Source organism: Gorilla gorilla, chromosome 4, assembly GCF_029281585.2.
Source record: "Gorilla gorilla gorilla isolate KB3781 chromosome 4, NHGRI_mGorGor1-v2.1_pri, whole genome shotgun sequence".
Classification (NCBI taxonomy): domain Eukaryota; kingdom Metazoa; phylum Chordata; class Mammalia; order Primates; family Hominidae; genus Gorilla; species Gorilla gorilla.
Genome location: NC_073228.2, coordinates 151,623,387 through 151,646,856, shown reverse-complemented (window position 1 = coordinate 151,646,856; position 23,470 = coordinate 151,623,387). Strand labels below are relative to the sequence as shown.

The window sequence follows — 23,470 nt, the reverse complement described above, 5'->3', positions numbered from 1 at the left end:
TCATTGGTCATTGCCATGGCAACCAGCAGCTGCCGGGCCAGCAGCCTCTACCGCAGCAGGGGTGGGGCACTGGGGGAGGGGGAGAGAGAGAGGAGGAGCCAGAGGAGGTGTCTGCTGCAAGTTCCTGGCTGCTTCCGAGCTCACCCCATCCTCCGAGAGGGAGGAGGCCCAACTGGTGATGCTGCTGCTGCTGCTGCTGCCGCCGCCGCCGCCGCCTCTATTGCTGATACTCTAGTGGGGCTGGAAGGGTGGTTCCTATTCGCACCATCGCCAACCAGAGACAGAGGGAAAAAAAAACCCGGCAGCCACTGCTGATGTTGGGTTCGGAGGCTGCATCCGACTCGGTCACAAGGAAAATGGATTCAGTTTGCATCTCTCCCTCCTTTAAACAGCTTCTCCGGGTCTCAGCATGGTGAGTAGGAAACAGTAGGGCTCCCTTCTTGGTTTAGAGTGTTATTATTTGACCTGTGTATACATTTCTGGCCTGAACTTGAACAATGACTCCCGTGCCTCAGACTAGAAGGGGGAGATGTGGAGACAGAGATGAGGATGGAGGGAGAGGAAGCTTGCCAGGAAGAGAGAAGTGAGAAGACAACCGCTTGTGTTAAAAAAAAAAAAAAAAAATGGTGTTCTGATTTTATCTCTAACTGGCTCAGAATGCAGACTGAGCCACTTGGTGCCTTTTTTCCTAAGCTTAGCAACAGCATCAGGGGTTGGAAAAAGAGCTAACAACAAGAAGAGGGTGTTATTGAAAGGAATCATTTCATTTGCAGCTCTCACATACAGGGTTGGGCCTTCTTCAGAAATACATTTGGTGTCTCATAAGCTTACCAGACTCATGATAAGGTGGTTTTGCTTATTTTATTGATTGCTTAGAAAAAGTGGCCCCAGAATTTGACATTTTATTTTATATTCTAATATACTCTTGTTGAGAAATCATTTGCAAGACCCAGTTTTATTTTATATGTAGATTTGACTGTGAGCTTACACATGTATATCTTATGGATATACATATCATATATACACATGTCACTTAGCATTTATATTGCATTTATGAAGCATATTTATATGTAGGGTGTGCTTTGCAACCATTTTTATGGGTTACATATGTCCTTGCATGCCTGGAAGTAATTGCATGTTTTTGAAACTATGCTTCTGGTTTATATTATTATTCATTGGCTTTATTTGGATTAATGTGAAATTTATTCTGGTTATTGTCCCTTAGTTTCATTGTGACCGATTGGAACAGATGCCTATCGTTTGATCTGTGTCATAGAACTAGATGCAAATTCGTAGCCTGCCTCTTTATTTTTAATTGGGTTTGTGGGGGATGATATTGAGGACTCTGAATTTACAATGATGGGAATGGGAGGCGGTTTGTGGTATTATTTTGTGTCTAGCATCTTACCAAATCAATGTTGAAGCAAATCAGTTTTCTTGAAATGCCACCCCAACCTTTTCATGTTTGTGCCTTGTGTCCCAGGAAGCACAGCTAAGCTGGAAGGTGAAATGCATTCATTTTATTTAATAGTGCTGCTATCTGCTGTTCATTCCTTCAGTATCCAGGAACCATTTCACAGTTCTCTCAGATGTTGTATTAAGGGTCTCCTTCTGTAAATAATTAAGTAGGAAAGTAGGATTGTTTTGAAAATCTAGGTATTCCCAAGCACCCTAGCCCAGCCGTTTCCAAATTAGTCTGCTTATACAATGAAATGAAACCAGAGTGAGCAAAGCGAGCAGGAGAATGTGTGGCTTGTAGCTGAAATGGGGGTCTATTGTAATTTACAAATGCTTACTGGCATCTGCTTGACCTTTTATTATGTCAAGGCTTTAAGGCAGTTCAGGAGACTAAAGATGCGTGAGATGAGGAGGTTCCATTCCCGCCCAGAATAATGGATTTCATTGAATTAAAGCCAGAAAAAATTATGTAGGTAAAGTGTATTAGTAATATTACATTTACCACATGGGCTATTATAGTTTTATCCATTATTCTCTTCTCTAACAATATCATTGTCAGTACAGACGTTTTTTACAATGTAAAGTAACAATTATTTGGGTCTTTAGTCTTGCATCTGATTCTACATACACCCCCCACATTTATAATTTTCACATGTATTTGAATCAGGTTTATAGTTTAATTTTGCTGAGAATAATTGTTCTATTTGGTTTATACATGAGAAGGTCCCTTGGTGACTCAATTGTGCATGTGCTCATAGCATGTTATATATTATAGATCCATAGCTTTGTAAACTCATGCTACTTTGTGCCTAATTTTAACAACTATATGAAGTAGGGCAAGGAAAGAGGTACTGGGCTTGTATGTTATAACAAATTGTATAACACATTGCATCCTGAATCTTTTAGTGATAACACTTGACTTCCAAAAATTAAAATGTTAGATATGCCTATAGCACACTTAAAAAATTAAGATTTGTACTAGTTGACCCTATTTCATGCAGTGAAAGCAGATATCCTGGGGCTTTGTTTTTGTTTCTTTTTTTTGAGTTTTCATTTGGAGGTGGTTTTATAGGCAAAGTTGGTACAGTTTGAACAGAGGCAAATCCCTTAGGCCATGTGCTGAAAACTCCTTGTAGATAGCCTGTTTCAGCTATGTGTCAGCTATTACCCTGATAGAAATACAGGTCTAGCTTTTGACCCCACTATTTAAGACAATTATATGGCCTTTGCTAAGGGGCCATAGAAAAGTGAAGTGTATTTCAAGCACTAGAAGTTGAACTCTCTGAGGAAAGATTTTTAAAAGCTAGGATCATTTCATTTAGAGAAGAGAAAAATGAAATATGACAATCGTTTGTTTCAGATAAGCTGAGCATGGGGCATAAGCACAGGACATTGCTTATTGCTATTTTTTGGAACCTCAAATGTAGTCAATGGGCTTCAACTTTATGAGGAATTATGAAGATTAGAAATATGCAAATGTAGAAGTTCCTCATAGTAAGTGTGAGTAGTCAACTGGCTAATCAGATAAAGCAATGAACTCTTCTCTCATCAAAACCTCCAAAAGTATGACCTAGATATGCATTTGTCTAGGATGTACTAGATTTCCTTCTCAAGAACTTCTCTTGCTTTTTCTAGAGTGAGTCATTTATTTGAGAGAGTACATTAGTTGTTTAAGATCAGACACTTCTAGGTTATAACAGTAAGACTCCATTTTGTAGTTGACTTCTAAATTACAGGTTCTAGGTATTTGTAAAGAAATCAGCTGATCATCTTCCTAGAGAAATTTACATGTAATCCTGCCAGAATTCAGGAAACTGAACACTTACCTGTTCATAAGAGCCCTTCTTTCTCAGCAACTTTATGGAGTATGATGTCAAATACATATATTAAAATTATTTCATATTGTATAGTTAATTTTGAAAAATGTAATGTGTTATTTAATGGTGTCTTTATACAAAGTAATTCAAGAGCAATCAAGTTGTTTTTTTTAAAAAAACAAATTATATGAAAGGTATATACAAATTAATGTTTAAGTGTGCTGTTTAACAAACTAATCTTCCACTCAAATGCTATCTTAAAAATGTCATTCATGTTAGAATACTAAAGTTAAATATTTTGATTGGTATGTAAGTCTTTAGTAAAACTTGTTTTAATTAAGACACACACTAATTAATTTCTCACTTTGTAATAGAATGTTTCTTATTTCAAGTGACATCAGAACATATTTTGATTTTATGTGCCTGCTACAAGTCTGCTTCAGGATGACTTAGGCAATATTTGGAGAGTGAAACAGTTTTCTACATTTCTTTTTGGTTCATGAAAAGTCAATGCTTTGTTTCTCATGGTTGGAGCTTATTGTGGAAGTTTTAACATAAATAACGCAATGATGGTCTTTTACTGAAAGAAATAAATTAGGTTTATACTTGGTTATTACTCTGTGAAGTGTGTTGCATTCCCTCTGTTTACACATTCCACTATTATTCTATCAAGGGAAAATGTGCTTTCAAACAGGATAAATTAATCAATTGACTAACAACTATCTGTAGAGCTTTTATATGACTAGCAGCATTTGCATATGCTAGCAAGAAAGAATTCCCTTGGAGAATATAAGATATACATCCATGAAACAGTTAATGTTGAAAACAATATAGTTGTAATTAGTACCATCACTTCACCTTATATTATTACAAGTTTTTATGATTCTGTCATTTTTCCATTCTTTTTCATTTTATATTCTATCAATTTCAGTTTATATTCTATCATTTCAATTCTATCATTATCAGCAAAGCTAGTGTCATAATAATTATTTAAAATAAGTGGAAACAGATTCAGGGAGGTTAGACTTGTCCAAATTTGTGTTTGGTAAGTGGTGTAACAGGCTGGATCCCTAGTCTCATGAGCACAAACTACAATAGTAGAAAGGTAGCAAATTATCTTACCAATTTGAATTTTAATTGGTAAGATAATTTTAATTCAATTTACTAATCTGTGTTGTGTGGCTCATTTTATTTGAATATTTCAGGTACCAAAATTTATTCTTTGGCCATATTTAATTGCCAAATACACTAACTATGTGCTTAGGGTATCAGGCAAAAAAACAAACAAAAAACAAAAACAAAGCAAAACAAAAAAAAAGGCTCACACACACAAAAAAGCATTTTAGAGAAAATCTGGGCTTCTTGATATATCAGAAAAACGTAGAAGCATTTGTTTGGGTGAAAATCAGAACTTTGTTGGACTAATATGCACTTATTTTATAGATAAATATTGTTTTTGTTTTTAATGACATAGAGGTTGGGAGGTGACCATTTTTTTCTGTGTTTAGGATCTGATTAAAATTCCTGTAGGTCCTGAATCTTGAAAAAACTTATGCCACCTCCTACTTATATGTCCTAATTATCTCTCCACCTACACATTCTTAAAAGTAAAAATGATATTGTCATAAAATAAGTGTGCATCAGTTCAACGACTTTCTGATATTTTCTCTGAACAAATTCTCCTACATTTTTCTGAAATATCAAAAATATTTATTTGTTTTTCAAATATTCTAATTTTCTGGTGTCTCTTTTTCTTTATTAATGCCCTAGGCACATATTGGTGTAAGTATTGGGTAATTCAGCCCTGGCCAAATAGCAAATCATGGCGTCTGAACTGTATTCTACATTTGGAAAAAGTGTCCTTTATAATTAATTAGCTTGCAGTAAAAATGGGACCTGTCAAACTAAAAATATTATTCTTTAAATCATTATTCATTACTACAAGTAAATTTTGTTGCTTAAAGTTTTTCTATATTTAAAAATAACACATCCTCATTATGGAAAAACGATAATACAGAAATGTGTAAAAGGAAGATGAGAACCGCTCATAAGCCTACCATCAAGAAATCATTACTGTTAGCATTTTGGAATATTTCCTTTTAGATCTTTTTGTATATGCACATAGAAACACATGCAGACACACAGTTCCATAAATGGACCATACTGTATGCACTGTTTTATATTGCTTTTGCTTTATGTATAGTGGCCATCTATCCGTGTCAACAAATGTGTCTCTACTGAATTTTAAATTTCCGCATGCATTTTTCTTGATGATTCAAGCTGTTTTTCCCCCACTTGAGAGTCTTCACACTTTACTTTTAAATACTTCTTATGATACAGATAGATCCTGCTTGATTTAAAGCAGTCGTGAGTCAGGCATTATATTCAGGAAATATGAACTCTGTTAACCTGACCTGCCACTGCATCTTACAATGGGTATTAAATTAACCTTGGTCATTCTTTGTCTGCTGATAATGAATGAGGTCTGAATCCAAGGCAGTGAAATCCCTGTTTGAGTCACTAGGAGTTTCACCAGGTGCATATATCAGCAACAATTAGAAAACAAAAACAAAAACACATCTGTTTCAGATTCATGTTAGTTTTCCCCAGTGTTGTAGTGGTATGTCCTGTAGTTTTATTTTTTAATTTTTAATTTATTATTATTATGATTTTTGAGATAGGGTCTCACTCTGTTGCCCTGGCTGGAATGCAGTGGCATGGTCTTGGCTCACTGCAACCTCCCCCTGCTGGATTCAAGTGATTCTTGTGCCTTAGTCTCCTGAGCAGCTGGAACTACAGGTGCCCGTCACCGTGCCTGGCAAATTTTTGTATTTTTAGTAGAGACGAGGTTTTACCATGTTGGTCAGGCTGGTCTTAAACTCCTGACCTCAAGTGATCTGCCTGCCTGGGCCTCCCAAGGTGCTGGGATTACAGGCATGAGCCACCATGCCCAGCCTGTCCTGTAGTTTTAACCTTGGTTAAGCAACTCAAATCCATTATGGGAAGATATTTAAACAACTTCTCGGAATAAACCAAGTGTATTAGTCCGTTCTCACACTGCTATAAGGACATACCCAAGACCGGGTAATGTATAAAGGAAAGAGGTTTAATTGACTTACTGTTCTGCAGGGCTGGGGAGGCCTCAGGAAACTTACAATCATGGCAGAAGAGAAAGCAAGCATGTCCTTCTTCACATGGTGGCAGGAGGGAGAAGAATGAGAGCCGAGTGAAGGGGGAAGCCCCTTATAAAACCATCAGCTCTCGTGAGAACTTACTCAATACCACGACAATAGAATGGGGAAAGCCACCCCCAAGGTCCAATTACCTCCCTCTGGGTCCCTCCCACGACATGTGGGGATTATGGGAACTACAATTCAGGATGAGATTTGGGTGGGAACACAGCCAAACCATATCACCAAGATGTAGTTTTGCTATTTTTTTTCACTATATTCATTATTTCATAATGAATTCATGTATATCATAGTTTTCAAATAAAACCCCAGTCATCTGACTCTTTCCTCTTTTTTAAATATGAATGGTTGACTCTTCTTAAACTTTAAGTTTGAGCTTTAAACATAATACCTTGGAGAAAATTCCCTAGGTATATATCCCCTTTTGCTCTCTGCAACCTGTGTGTTTCCTTCATAATACGTATCAAAAGTTGTAATTACAGAGCTATTTATTTGCTTTCCCTACTCTTCACTAGAATGTAAGCTCCATGAGGGCAGAAAATGAAACTGTGTTGTTCACCAATTGTAACGAATGCCTTGGTACAACATGCATACTCAATAAAGACTGTTTGACTGAGTGGCTGAATGAATGAAAGAATGAGAGTCCCCTAAAGGGCTCCTGGCCTAAGACTGTAGAAGACTTCAACTAGTAGCTCTTTCGACTGTGATTCTCATTCTTTTAATTTGACTGTAAAAACAAAATGAATTGCATTCACATCCTCAGGATGTTATGATTTTGATAAGGCAAAATCATATTCTTAAAGGTAATATATCATAACACTTAACAATCCATCATTAAAGACCGCTCACTACATGCTACGATATAAGTAAGAAAGATTATGAACACTTCCGTGGATCTTTTTATTTTCTTTTAAAAATTGAATTGCAAGTCAGAAATAGTAACATCATTAATTAATACCTTTTAATTCACTAATTAAAATAAGTTAGTAATTTAATTATTATAAGCAGCAAGTTATATGATACACACTCACAGCTATTGTGCTATTTTAGAAAGCTACTCTACCAAATTCACTAATCATAAACAAATCATTCCATCATATCTCCATTCAAAAATTAAGTTGAATCAGAAATGCATCTCACTCCAAAGATAAATTAAGGCAGCATCCTGCTTTCATGAGAGTTTTGAAATCAAATATAAAAAGAGTGACTTGTACCAGAGGGTTAGCTTGACAGACACACGGACATGCCTTTGAACCACTGAGGACAGCGATTTCTACGGGTGTCTAACCTGCTGATACGCTGTAACTTAAGTATGAGGAAAAAGCCTTTGTTGCCTTTCTTTGTTTGGCACTTAAATCAAGATCATGGCACTTACTGCAATTCTTGAATTTCTGGAGTCCAGTTTCAGTTAGAATATGCATGGAAAACTAAATCTGACAAATTTTAGCTGACACTGTGTGGCCAGAAAACCACTCGATATTATTTTCAAGAAGGGAAATTTGCTGAGATTATTATGACTCTAAAAAAGCCTCTGAGCATGTGGGTAGGAGAAGAGGGTGATATTTTCATCATGCCATCTTTTCCAAACTGGAAATGTTCCCCTGAAAAATGCTTATAACCACAGTAAAAACCAGGCAATTGTTTTTTACCCGCATTTCTTACCTGGCTCTTTCTTATGTAGCACTTCATGGAGAGAGGTACATTCCAAAAATAAACTGAGCTCTTACTCCATAGTCATCACTGACGTATATTTAAGGCCCTTAACCTACCCATAGGTCAAGCATACCTAATTTGAACCTATTTTCCGAAATGAAATTATTAGGTCTTTTAAGTGCAAGAATACTCATGAAAACAACTCGACAATATTTTAAATAAGTACCATTCTGTAAAATCTAGGCTATTGTCTCATTCTACCAATAAGCCATTAAATGAAGAGCAAAACAGTCAACAAATTTTTATATGATGATAACCAATTTGGAGAATTTATATTAAAAAATCCATGCTGAGAATTCACGTGAGAATTCACAAGCTGCTAATTCTGCTAATTGACATTGGCAACAGAGAGAGAAGGACTTAGATGTTTTGAAGATATTATAGGCCCTCAACTTGCTTTCTTATGGATTTGCTAGGTAATTCAGATTATGAAAATGGGTACTCTGGAATTACAGGGGTTTCTCCATCATCTTCTCAGTTCTAGTTTCCTAAACCCAAAGGAAGGAATTATTTTGACCAGTGGCTCAGTCTCTGTCTCCTGTTGTCTTTTAAGGAGTAATTTAAATTGTAGTTAATTAACTATAAAACGGGTTTTGTATTTTAGAGAATATATTATTTTTAGCTATATTATGGAAAACATTTGAATTTTGACTTCTTTTTAAAGCACTTCATTAAATAAAATCATCTATAAAATTTAGAATACAGAATATTTTGAGCCAGATACTTAAAACATTTAGCAATAATGAAAAATAAGTCTCAGCTTTTTAAAAAATGAAGTAGCAAGGAATGCCTTCCCCCAATCAATTTCACATAGAAGGAATGCTTTACCTGTCTTGCTCTCTTCTTAGCCAGATTGTCCACATTTTTGACCTACAGGGTGCAATGCCACACTCTGAAACAAGAGAAAGGAAAATATTAGCCTACGACAAGGGAAATCGATTGTTGCATCTGAGTGTGACCTTTGGGTTTTTGCTCTCTACAGGTTTAAGAGTCCAGTATCCAAATGCACACTTAAACATGCCTGATTCATACTAACACTCTTACATGGGCAGATTTGACTACATATATACTGTTTAATCTATTTTAACTATGGTATGTGACTTTATATTTTTCTCCTTTCATCCTATGTATGGTTATTGAAATCAAGCCTACATGGTTTAGTCGAGGCCCCTGAAACGTAGTAAAGAGACAAGAATTAATATTTCTAGCTAGTCGCTGGTCATTTGCTTGCTGAACTTTCACTAACATATGTGTAGTTTGAAAACATGAACTGTCTACATTTATTTTGTATAATCCTCTCGCTTTGAAACATTGATCTTTGGCCATGTAGTCAACTGTAATCTAAGCAGAATTGATCAGTTCTCAGTTCACGTGGTGCCATCACTAACCATAGTCTTGTGGTGCTTAAGTGCTGTTTGACCAACGAAAGGATCCTTATGACAGAGAGTAGCTGATGAAGCAGTGGAAAAGCATTTCGTTCAAGGCAGACTTTTGCCAAAGATGCACTTCCCCCTAGGTAAATTTGAAAATTTTTTCAGAGTTGATGCTGACTCATCTTTACTCTTTAGAAGATGTGGAGAGACTGATAGTTTAGAATTTTCTTTATAATTCAAGTAAAACTATTTATTCCAGTAGTTAATGGGTTAGCGCTGACCTTCCTAATAACAAGGATATCTGATATGCTCTGAATATAGCAAGTATGAAAGGAACAAAACAGAACAACTTCCTTTTTAAAGTTATCCAGAAAATGAGAAAAAGACCTAAATTCTTTGAGCATCTATTATGCATCTAGTATGCTGAGTATTTTCATCCATGCCTGTTTTTGCAGTTCTCACAGCAGGCTGGTGAAGTAGGCATTTTTCTTCCCATTTTGCCAATAAAAATGAAGCTTTGACAGGTTAAATGTTATACCCAAAGCCATTCAATTAGCGATTTTTTGAACTGAGATGGAAATAAAGTCTGTCTGATTATGTAGCACAGTGGTTACAAATTGGAGCCTTGTGGACTGGACCCAGCTCAAGAAAAGTGTTTGTAAACATGAGTAAAATGTTAGTACAAAGCAATATATGCTCTTAACACAATATTTTTTAAAACACACTTTTATCCAAATTTTATAATTTTGACATTTCAGGAGATATTAAAATATCTCCTCCTCTTAGGAAAAAAAAAAAAGAAAATCTGGCAACACCAGGGCCACCTTTCTTCATGGCATCTGGAGTTGAACTGTGGGTATTCTGGATGGGTATTGTGCTACTTCAAATCCCTAGCCAGCCCCCCACCACCCCCTCATAATTGATATTTATTGTTCTTCAGGTACACATTCAGTTTTCATTCATATAGAAGCTGAAAATCATGAACACAGGAAATAATCCTGCAGACAAACATTTGCTAAAAATGAATTATCTGTATGAAATTTAATGCTTTAGATCTGGTTTGTGGGCAATCCCAATGACATTTCAACAGTATGATTTGCAGCTTCAAATGTTTCCCTTATGTCCCAGCAATTATTTATGTCTTTCATAATTAGTAGACTAAGGCATTTTTTTCACAATTTACATATGTTTAATACTTTATTTTTCAAGTTATAAAAAAACTTTTAATACTTCACATTCTCACAAGAATAAAGACAGGGCAGATATTATATATTAATATGTATATCTTAGGTCATTTAATTATCCTCCTCAGATCTTTCCATTCACATGTAATTTGTGCCAGCAAATCTATGGTTCCTGTATGTGGAAACAGCAAAATAAACCAAGAGCTTTTTCTTTTTGGTGGTGGGGGGAAGAATATGAATAGATAGTTCCTGCAAGTATATTATTATCAGCAGCAGCAATACCACAAAAGCTTCACTGAAGACCCTCAAAATAGAAAATATTTATAGGCTTCCAATTGTTAGCCCTGGTCCCTGTCCAAAAGGAACTTTTGTTTTTAAAAGGATAAAGGGCCAAATATAAATGGAATATTAATGCATGTAACAATTACAGGAGAAACATAAGTAGCACTACAGTTCCCTGTGCAAGTCTTTATTTGTGTGAACTGATCTCTGTGGCTTGTAACTAATGGCCCTAAACTATGAATGCATACGGTGATGAGAATGCTTTGAATCAGTATTTAATCCTTCCTTTCTTCTCAACAGGTATCTTTCATTTGATGAATCAAATACAATAATGTTTATATTAGCAAATAGGAACTATTGAGATGTGTCAGTTTGCTTTTTGGACTAAATCCAGGTTAAAATATATCTAAGGGTTTCTTTCAAAACATATTTGATATTAATGCTAGTTTTTGTTTTGTGTTGGTTTTTATTTTGCTTTACTACTCTTACTAGATACTAGCATTGCACTAAATTTGTTGCATACCTTGTACCATCACACTTTGAAAAAAGTGATTCTATTCTTATTTTATTCATAATTAAACTAAGGCATATTGAGGTCAAGCAACTTAATACTTACTCTAGATCATCCAACTAATGACTGATGGAACGAGATTCTGACCTTAATTCTGTCTGACTGCAAAGTTGCTCTTAACAAATAAGCTAAACTACTTTCCCCTTTTAATGAAAACTTGATTGTGATTCTGAAAATTAAAGTAAATGAAGAAAAAGGCAAATATATTTGAATGTTATTGTTACATATTCATCAAGACACAATTCTTGCTAAAAAGGACAGCAACGCTCTGCTTAAATCTACATTCAAGAACAAAGCCCACATAAACACACTTTCCTCAGTGAAAAAAAGAAAATAAGGGGAGAATGAATCCCAGTCCTAAAATAAACCATTCAGAGATTTTGTGTTTAAATAACTATTAAGAGATTTTGTGTGAGTTCTGTGTATTTCTACAGTGTAATCCAGGATTCACTTTTTAAAACAAAAATTTAAATAGGCATTAAATATATTTTTAAAAAGAAAATTATCTAGTTTTCCTTCCTACTTTTTTCAAGCAATAAATAAGAAAGACAAAAATTTTGTTCTGTATTTTTGACAGTTCTTTAAACTGTAAACATTTTCTTTTCCTCCAGATCCAGAGAGCAGTTTCACAGGAATTTCACCTCTGGATAAATCCCCAACTGCAAAATAGACTGGGCAGTACATATTTCAGAATTTAATGCTATGAACAATATAGTTTCTGTGGTCTTATCATTTACATGGTGTAAATTCACGCAACTCAAGGCTTTTTTGTTTAAATTTTTTGTTTACAGTAAATAGCAGGCATTATAACAAGAATAGGTTTGGATGAGAGACTGAAATTTTGATTTGGTTGTCTGTCTGTACACCCAACGGGTATTTTATGTAGACAGCCTGGATCCTATTGTCCTTTCTTTTCCTTTTTGCTATGGCTCACCAGAAATTGTGTTTGTCTATGTAAACCCATTTAGAACCTCTGACCCAGGTGGAGCAATTTTTCAGAAGTCCTGTGGAGTCACTGTAGATAGTCAAATATATGGATATATGGATATATATGGATATATGATCACTTATATATGATAAGTTAATTGTGACCTATCCCAACTGTGGAATGCAATGAAGCCCTTTAAACAGTATGTTGTAGAAAAATGTTTAGTGATATAGAAAAAATATGTAAGATTTGTCTAAGTTAAAAAAAAGTCAAAAATCAAGATAGAATTTAATCCCAATTCTGTGAAAAGAAAATTACACAAACATATATACATACGTTTTAAAGGGCCAAAATAGTGCAAATGAAAATATTAAAAGGAATTTGTTGTAGGTGGTAAGTTTATGAGAAATTTTTCTTTGAGTTCTCTGATTTCCAGATTTACTAAAATGCATTTTACTTCTTTAACAAAATGTGGTAAATATTTTTAAGGAAAGATGTTGATATCAAAATGTTTAAATCATCTACAAACCCAAATATTTGACTATCCAGTTTTGCTCCACCTGGGTCAGCAGTTCCATCTGGTTTACAGAGACAAACACAGTGTTTCTGCTGAGCCCTAGACAGAAGGAAAAGGCAAGGAGGATAGGATCCAGACGCTCTACACGAAATACCCATTGATGTCCTAATATTTTGAAAAAAAAAAAAAAAAGATCTTGTCTCAAAATAGTTTGAAACCCAATGATATAATTAATGCAATTGACATTCTGTATACCTAATTTCTTTAAAAACTAAAAATTTCAGTTGTCACTGGGATATTCAGCATCCTATTTTCATTAGTCTATAGTGGGTTTAGTTCATAGTAATTATTAGAATACATGGTAATAAGACAAAAATCCAAGTTTAATATTATGTGGCTCAGTCATAATCCATTTTTATTGAAAAGCTCTAACAAGGATTATTACATGACAGGACAAAAATCCATACACGTTCTGCAGAATTCTGAGCTTTTTCCCTTTAGGAGGTAGGCACAGTCATCCTCATCATGAAGGATCTGCTTACACTTTTGCCACCCTCTCCGTAGTTTAGATGAAATGAAATCTTTCTCTTCTTGGGCCTAATAATCATGATGATGAGGAAGATGATTATGACATCTCACACTTTGAGGGTGGGTTCCAGAGGGTCACAACTCCAGGGAGGACTGTGTGAGTGGCACCTCCCTGAATTGTACAAAGGAGGAGTACTGAATGAGCACCTGCTGTGTGCCAGGCGGAGTTCTGATCATTTGACAACTGTGATATCATTGAGGCAGGAACTATTGTACTCCCCTTTAACTTCTGTATTTGAGGAAACTAAGACAGAGAAATGTTAAGGAACATGCCCAAATTCAACCAGCTAATAAATGGTTAGCCAAATGGCTTCTTCATGCTTGTTTTCATACTAGGTGTATGGGATAAAGATCAGGATCCTATTCTCAAAAGGCTTATGTAGGAAGACAAGTCTATAAACAAAAAAGTTAACAATAAAACATTACAAACATTGTGACAGTATGTGTCTCCCATTCAGCCACAAAAGGACCAGGCCTCAAACAAAATTTTAATACTTTAACATTTGCCATAAAGATATAAAGTCTTATTTAAGTGAAATCATATTTGTTCTTTATTGGGGAAGTAAAAGCAGAGTGTGAATTATTTTATAGTGCCTACTTCCTGATGCTGTTTATTACACATTGTAATGCTGTCCATTAGATAGTATATTTTAATACTGTCTGACCAAACCCATCTCAGTGATGAATGTTAAAATAACTCACATGACTTATTTTTATGTAAATTACTACCAAAGAGTATCTGTTTTTTAAAATGATGTCACCTAATAAACCTGTTCAGTTAGGAACTAGAGACATATTTGAACATTTTGAATGGGAACAGAACTGAAAAATATATTTTAAGCTGAATGCAAACAGGTATTTGTGAAATTTGTGGTCTTGATTGTAATACAATGAAGAATTAAGTTTAGAAATAATTCTAACACCTACGATGTGTTCTTCTAAGTTAGGTGTATGTGTGGGGGAGTAAGTAGTGAGTAGGGAACCTACAAAGATGAATAAAACTTAATCCTAAAAGCACGGTAAGCTGTAAACCTTGAGGCACTAAAATTTTGCTGAGAGACCCAGAGGCCTTTATCAGAACATAAGAACATTTACAAATTGAGTATCAAATACGTAAAAATCTATACAAGAAAACTTAAGAACATCAATCGAGGCACGTGAATGAAGAAAAACAGTAAATTCATGAAAATTGAGTTTACAAACCTGAAAGTGTGTGTGTGTGTGTAGGGGTTTTGTAACCTGTCTTGCCTTAAAGTTAAAAAAGAATGTTAGTTACATGGAATCAAGCCATGAATGGCCATGATTCAGGGAGTAATGCAAGAAAATGGATTTTTAAAATAAAGCAAACAAAACAACACAAACAGATCACTTTGCAGAGTGAATGGTTTGCTGTGCTCAATTTCAGCATGCTTGAAACTTCATCACTTAGGAACTATTAGAAAACAGAGTATAAGACTGAAGTAAGAAATGACTATTAAATCCTACGAGGAAAATTATGAATGGCTTTTTAAAGATTTTTTTCCAATTTGAACCGTTTCTTGCATGTGAATCTAATGAGGGCATATGCATGAGAAATATTGGAAAACACATTAGATACATTGATTTCAGTTACAGTCAAGGGACTCTTTCATTATTATTTTTTCTGTATTTAATACATAAAAATCAACCCAGAAAGTAAGAAAAATATAAACCTGGAGGGAAAAAGGTCACTGAGTACTTAATGAGAGTATTGATTCTGATTTGCCTGCCTTCACTTTGGATTTTTCATCTTTGAGCTATGATTATCAGTACTCCAACCTTGGTATTAAATAATCTGTAAATTCTCTCTTGGTGTGTAGTCAAATGCCACTGAGCCAGAAACCTGTACAACTATTGCAAATCCCTTAAACTGTTTATTTTTCTTTAAGTAAAAAGGAAGTGTTGAGATGGATTCTCTACAAGGACTCATCCAGCTATAAGCCAATGTATTTATGACTTTGTGACTGTCCATCACATTTTCTGTCAGTTCTTTGTCATAGTAAATGCTTCTCAAGGTAATAAGGCAATATCAGCTTATTGTCATTTTTCTCTTTCACTCTGTGTGTATGTGTGTGTGCGTGCACGCGTGTACACGCACAATGTTGCCATTCAGTTTAGCCAACAGGTCATTAAATTCAAGCTGTACATCAAACAGTGCATATAATGTGGTATGCTGCCAGGCTAACTATTCAATCCAATGCATAAAGGAATTGACTACTGTTTTCTCTGCTGCAGCCCAGATACTGCATCCTTAAGGCCAATGTGCAAGCAGAAAGTGAGTGATTGACTGGCCGATCTCATTGAGAGGTTTTTGGTTTATTTAAGGGCTTTTATCAGTTTATATTACAGCCACTTTCCACTCAGCATTATGAATCTGTGTTAAGTGGACCCCCAAGGTAAGAGCATTCTCCGCTCTGCAAAATATTTGCACTTGCACATTCAGGAAGCCACTGTCTAGCTTTCCCTTTTTAGAGGCCATGTTGGAAGCCAGCTTACCCATATGTGTGATATTTTAATCAAAGTATGAATATAGCTCTCCTTAGAAGGAAAAATCAAATGAAAAAAATAAAAGATTATCTTTTTCCTTCTCTCCCATCTCTCAGGGCATGTACTGCTGTTGTATATGGAGTCAGAAGAATATCTCATAAACAGAGAATCCCTTGACTTGACAAGTGTTCTTTTCCCACAGTTGTTATTTTGGTACCAAGTTCACTTATCCCAGCTCTGATTTGTTTAGAGTAAAGCAATGTGACACAGTGGAAAGGCACAAATTTGGGAATCAGAAGTCAGAGTTTAATATTTGTTCAGCTACCAGCTGATTGTATGACATAAGCATGCATCCTGTCCATTCTGGATTTTTGTTTTGTTAATTGTTAAAAGAGAGAGATAAAAAACATCACTTATTTTTTTCCTCCTTTCAAAAGGAAAACAAGCAAAAAAAAATTCTACAGAAAAGTCTCTTAATTCCTTTGCCTTCAGATATGTAGGCATGTTTGCAAGCTGATTGAAGAAATCCTCTTCTGAATCCAAAGTCTTTTTATTTGCCAGTGGTAGTGATTACAATTATTTATGGACTTCACTTATTCTCCCATTGGCCTACAGTGTCTCTTTGAGGGAAGTGAGGCCGAGAGGGAGAAGGAGAAAAGATGGGGGGAAACACAACCCTAAGGAGTAGATCATAACCCAAGGTTGGGTGAGGGAATAGCAGATGCCTCAAAAATGCATAGTCATTTAACCTCTAAGTTTTTAATATCTAGCTACAAAGTATAAAACTGCATAAAATTGCCTTGACTGGTTGGAATGTAATGAAGATATAAAGACCATCACAAGATGGACATGTTATAAATGTTTAAACAATTATCACAGATTAAAAAATGGCAATGAACTCAAAGATGTTTAGAATATATTCAATGAAAATGTAGATTTGAAAACACTGTGTCTATTAAAATTTGTTTGTATGCGCATAGAAAAAAAGACCTGAAGGAAATATAAAAATATAAAAAGTGTTCAGGTGGTAGAATTACAGGTGAATTTTTTTTTCTTTTTGTTGACTTGCATTTCCCAAGATTTTGCCAATGAACACATACTACTTGGTTAATGTGAAAAGGGACAAACCAAAAAGAATTTCAAGAAGTTGTTTTTACCTGAACATTAGGAAGTCCCTGATGGATATTAGGTAGGGGAAAGCGAGCCTCATATTTTTTCCACCTTTAAAGCAAGTGATTCCTTTGTTCTCTTGGTCTTTTTTATTTTAATATGAGTGAATTAAAGGAATTCACTATAAAGATATGCAGGAAATGAAAACCCTAGGATTTAGACAAGCCAAGTGAAGACCAGCAGGGCTGTCCTGCCGTGATTAAAACTGTAATGATACTGAAGGGAAAGCCATGGTGTCACGTCAAGTGGACCAAAGTAATTACATCATCACCATCAGTTGGAAAAAAGAGCTTTCTTCATGTCCTATCTACTAATCATTATACAAATTAATATTGGGGTCATTTCTTTTTTGGAAAGTGTGACCAATTGGTTTATATTCCCAGATCTTTTTCTTATTTCCAAAATGAATTGTGATAAACCATTATTTTCATCTATTAGTATTTATTCAGTACATGCTCATACCATAATCCTCGTTGGTCATTCCAATTATTTTTTTTAATGTATCTATTATGAACATGAATTGCTTTTTTCTTTCTTTCCTTCTTTCTTTCCTTCCTTCCTTCCCTCTTCTCTTCTCCTCTTTCTTTCTTTCTTTCTTTCTTTCTTTCTTTCTTTCTTTCTTTCTTTCTTTCTTTCTTTCTTTCTTCTTTCTGTCTCTCTCTCTCTCTTTCTTTCTTTCTTTCTTTCTTTCTTTCTTTCTTTCTTTCTTTCTTTCTTTCTTTCTTTCTTCTTTCTGTCTCTCTCTCTCTCTTTCTTTCTTTCTTTCCCTTTTAGACAGAGTCTCACTCTGTCACCAGCCTGGAGTGCAGTGGCATGATCTTGGCTCACTGCAACCTCTGCCTCCTGGGTTTAAGCAATTCTCCTGCCTCAGCCTCCTGTATAGCTGAGACTACAGGTGTGTGCCACCATGCCCAGCTAATTTTTGTAGTTTTAGTAGAGACAGGGTTTCACCATGTTGGCTAGGATGGTCTTGATCTGTTGACCTTGTGATCCTCTCGCCTTGGCCTTCCAAACTACTGGGATTACAGGGTCGTGAGCCACTGCCCCTAGCCGAATTGCTCTTTCTATAGATTATGGATCACTTGAAAAGCTTTTTAAATCTCTTTTACTTAACTCAATATCCCTACCATTTTTTGTGTCTTTGCTCCAGCATCCCACCCCACCCCGCCCCGCCCATTTTCAATATCCTCTTTCCACAATTTGCTTCTTTAGTGTTGCTTTTCCTGGAACCCCAGTATCTATGACCCAACATTTAGACGAATCTTTCACTGGCAGAGTAGCCCAGCACATTCAGACCTCCCTTGTCGGAATTCCTGTCATACTTGTGGTCACTATGGTACTGTTCAGTGCATAATTGTTCTCCTTGTTTCACATGTTCTCATTGGAACATCGAGATTCCACATCAAGATTGAAGGGCCCTTGAAATATCTGCAATCCTCCTTCTGCTCCCAGAAGTGCAAGGACACCTCTGTTTGAGGAACAAATTCTGTGTGCCATGTACTATGCTAGGTGTTTTGTGTATTCTCTCATTTAAGCCTGACAATTACTCTGTTAAGTTGGTATTAATACCTTCATATATCATGAGAGGAGAATGAAACAGAGAGATTGTGTATTTTCCTGAAGCTATGCAGCTGGTTACTCACAGAGCTATCTGTCTCTTGGTCTCTTAAGTATTTTCCATTCCCCCATGGTGTCTGGCTGGGTGATCCTTAGGTGACTTTAATGTGGCAGCTCATTTACAAAGTGATTTAATTTTCTACCTTTCTCTGTTCTTGCTTGGTAAATGTTTGTGGTAGCAAACATCAAGTATAACCAACTCTTGATTATTTGCTTTTAAATGGCCTTCCCTGTTCATGCCAAGTTTTCATTCTTCTCTTGGTATCTTCCCGAAGATAAAACTACATTAAAGCTCAAAGTGCCTAATTCATTAAACTACTCCTGTTTCCCAGGAACTATTGTTAAGCCCTCTCCATTACCTGGGTGAAAGAACCTACCTTCTCTATATTTCAGTTTCAGATTCCTCTCCACCTCTAAATTAAAATATTTACCCAATTGTGGAAGTACCAGTCTCCAGAGACAAAATGCAAAGAAGAAGAAGCAATGATTCCATATTTAATTTCCTGCAATGCATCTAGGATATTCGAAAGCCTGTAGTAACCTGACCCCAACAAGAGACAGCAGAACAAAGTTATTTATGAAAAGAATGCTGAGTAGGAAAAGGCTCTCCTTCAACAGTGTGCGTGTAGCCAGAAGAAAAAGACAGCCTATAGCTGCCCCCAAATGAACCAGAACATTCCCTGTCTTCTGTCTGTGTTTCTCTTTGTCAATGGGATGAACTGGGAGTTTTATCTTTCCATTAATGCCATGCGAAGAACTGAAAGGGGGTAATTTAGAATATAGAAAACAAAGACTGTCTGAACAGTCTGAACTCATCAATCCAGGCTATTCTAACTCTTCACCTTCCTTACCAATTTCTCCTCTACTCCCCCAAAATTCATATGGAACTCAGGAGTGAACAAACTGGCTGCCTGTGGTCTGGTGTTTGGAACTGGAGTAGTATCAGGCTACTCACCCTTTGTCATAGGCAGTCAAGAGGTGATGGCTTGACCAAAGATTTAGCTCCGGGTTAGAGAATTCTACACCACATGTATATTGTTCCTTAGAATGCTTGTGTTTTCATTCTCAAACTCTCCTGGCAGAAGTTTAAAGGGAAAAAACTTTCCAGAAGATTTTTGATATGAACTTGTCAATTCATATCAAAAGCCTTAAAATGACACACCCTTTGACCTAGCAATCACATCACACTGTTAGGATTATATCAGTGGGAAATAATTGGATAAAAATCACTTTATAATTTATCGTCAAATGATCTATACCAACAGAAATTGGGAAACAACCTGTTATGGACTAAATTATGTCCCTTTACCCCCAAATTCATATGTTGAAGCCCTAATCTTCAATGTGACTGCATTTGGAGATAGGCCCTTTAGGGAGCTAATTAAGGTTAAATGAGGTCATAAGGGTTGAGTCCTAATCCAATACGACATGTGTCCTTATAACAAGAGAAAGGGACACCCAGATTGTGCACCACAGAGAAAAGGCCATGTGAGGACACAGCAAGAAGGTAGCTGCTGTCTGAAAGGCAAGGAGAAAGACATCAGGGGAATCTAAACCTTCCAACACTTTGGCTTGCACTTCAAGACCCTAGAACTGTGAGAAGATAAATTTATGTCGCTTAAGCCACCTGGTTGATGGTATTTTGTTGTGGTAGCCCTGGCAAACTAATACACAGCCCAATCATTAAACAATAGGAGAAAATTACATGAATAAGAGTACAATCTAACATTAGTATATAATGTAACTATAAAAAAATAAGAGTTTGCATCATGTTTATTGCTATAGAAAATGCTCTCAATATGCTTTTAGTTAGAAAAGGAGGTAACCAAAAAATATACTAGTATGATCCTGTTTGTATACAAATATATTTATCTGTGCATGTGTGCATATGTGTGTCAAAGAATTACATCCAACAAACCCTCAAATCCTTCCTAAATATAGCTTTCTTCTTTCTTCTCACTTTCCCTCCTTTCCTTCCTTTCTTTTTTCACTTGTCTGTAAAGCCTATTTTTTCCCAATGAACATGAGTTATTTTTGGAAATATTCATAAGACATATATATTTTTATCCCATGTTTTAAAAGTGCCTTTCAAATGTAAGAAACTTATTCAGATTGTAAAATTCTTGAGCTTAGTAACTACCAGTATCCTATAAATCCATGCTTATAATATCATTAAATGTTTAATTACTTTTATTATCATTATAATTTAACTATTTTCTTTCCCATGACTAAAAGTTCCATTTTTATACCATTTGTCATATTTATTTAGCATTTTTGAGTGATGAAACATGTAACATTTTTACTCTCTGCTTCTGACACTTAGTCTAGTGTTAAGTGCCAATAATACACACTTACAGAAAGATCCAGATTTGAATATTTGCCCAGCCACTTAGCATGACCTTGAGAAAGTCACCTAACTTTTCTAAGTGCCACTTTTCTCAGCTGTTAAATATAGAATAATTATATTTTCTTGTAAGTTTGTTGTAAGATAAAGTTAGATAATAAATCCAAAACACAGTGGAGAGGTTAAGGGCAAGGAGTCTGCCATTAGAGTGCCTGGGTTTGAATCTCAGGTAACTGACTTGCTGTATGGCTGTGGACTTAAGGTACTTAACCTCTCTGTGCCCCAGACTCCTCATGTGTAAAATGGAAACGGTGATGCTCCCTACATAATCAATATTATTTTCAGTATTAAATACATTATTTATAAAATTCTTATAACAATTTTGGCACATAGGAAGACTATGTAGATATTTATTAACTATATGAAGAATTAATACAGGAGCTGGATTACCATCAGAAGAACTACATTGTCAAAATATAATAGCTCAGGGGTTTTGTATATTTTCAGTGCTTTTCTTGTACAACTGCTGGGGACACCTTGATTTAGAAGCATTTTTGAGAATCTGTTACTTTACAAAAACTCTATTTAGTATAAAAGCAGACACTAAGAGATATTAAAGAAAGAAGATTCACCCTGTGTCTTTATTTAACTGTTTTTAGTTACTTGCATTTCTTCCCAGTCTATCTAATACAAATATGAGGTCGTAGAATTAATGTGTCTTGGTATAGGAACCTCATACTTCTCCCAATGGGAGAGTGTCCCTGTACCTTTCCAGACCAGTGAGAAACCTAGGGGCTATGGATCCCACCCCTCTCACCTCTCAAGGTCTTTCCTCCTGCAATTATTTGCTCATTCTCCAGAATCATCCATTTCTTCCTCTCAACTGTATCACTCACATCAGCATATAAATAGGCTGTCATACCTCACATCTTAAAAGAAATTATTTGAGCTTAACATCCCTTTCAATCATTAGTCCATTTATATTCTACCCTTTACAGCAATGTGTGTTGAAAAAGTCTTCTCTCAAAGCTGTCTACACCTACTCACCGCACACTTTATCCACAGCTGCCCTAGTTGGGCTTCCATTGTCATCATTCTAATGATACTGCAACTGTCAAATCCTTAACAAACTATGTCCCTTGATGCTTAATTCTAAAGTCATTTTTTTCTCTTTCTTTTTCTTATATTGACCTCTCAGATAAGACTGTTGACCACACTTTTCTTATTAATGGCTTTCCCTTCATGGTTTTGATAACTACACACTGAGTGATTTTTTTTTTTTTTCACTGACTGCCTCTTCTCTTGTCCCTCTTCTGCTTTCCATCTCTAAACATTTGGGTTTACCAAGGCTCAGTGCTTGACTTCCTTGTTTTCTAGCTACATTCTCCCCAGGTAATCTCATGCATCTGCATCTCTAGGATAACACCAGTCTGCAGTCCTGACTTCCCCTCAGAAGTCCAGGCTCACACTCAGTTGTTGACTTAACATTTCCACTAATGTGTTTACAAGTCTTTCGATCTTCACAGGGGCAAAGTAGACTTCTTTACTCATATGCATGCTCCACCCCAGCACAAACGTGTCCTTCTTTCTCTCCATTTTAGTAAATGGCACTAGGTTTTAAAGCCAATTTGAAGAGCTGTCCTTGATTTCTTTCTTTCCTTTATAACTCTCATTCAATCTGTTAACAATCCTGTTGCTTTTACCTCAAAACATTCCCTAAATCTGTTTACTTTTCCATCTCTATTGCCACCTTCCCATGTAGGGCTGCCATCTTCCCCTGCCTGAACTACCTCAGTAACCCACCACTGGGACTGCCTGCTTCTCTCCCCTGTATGGTAAATTCTCCTCACAGAGAACACAATGACCCTTTTAAACATTGTCAAAATTACCAAATCCTACTAACTGACTTTGCAGACTCCTCTCCTGATCTCTTCCTCATGTCTTCCTCTTCCTGTTAATCAGACACACTTTTCTTGACTTGCACATCTCCTTACCTTATTAGGTTAGCTGCTTCTTGTCATTCAAATTGCAGCTTAAGTGTCCTGTTTTAAGGGAGGCTGTCTCACCATCCAGTCTAGAGGAGCCACCAGGTGCTCTCCAGCACCTCACACCATCTTAATGACCTATTTTACACTTATCATTGATTGATATTTTATTCAGTGGTTGGTTTGTTTCTTGTCCACCACTAGCACTCTCTTTGTTCATTTTCATA

The 23,470-nt window shown here is 35.9% G+C and overlaps 1 long non-coding RNA gene across 1 annotated transcript; it reads right to left on the bottom strand.

Moving 5' to 3' along the window:
- Positions 1-410: 410 nt before the first annotated feature.
- Positions 411-19,887, bottom strand: LOC129533658 (uncharacterized). Its single transcript, XR_008679962.2, has 3 exons — positions 19,870-19,887; positions 9,008-9,071; positions 411-1,611 (listed from the first exon to the last, which is right to left on the bottom strand). It is a non-coding gene; the product is annotated as an uncharacterized lncRNA (long non-coding RNA).
- Positions 19,888-23,470: the final 3,583 nt, after the last annotated feature.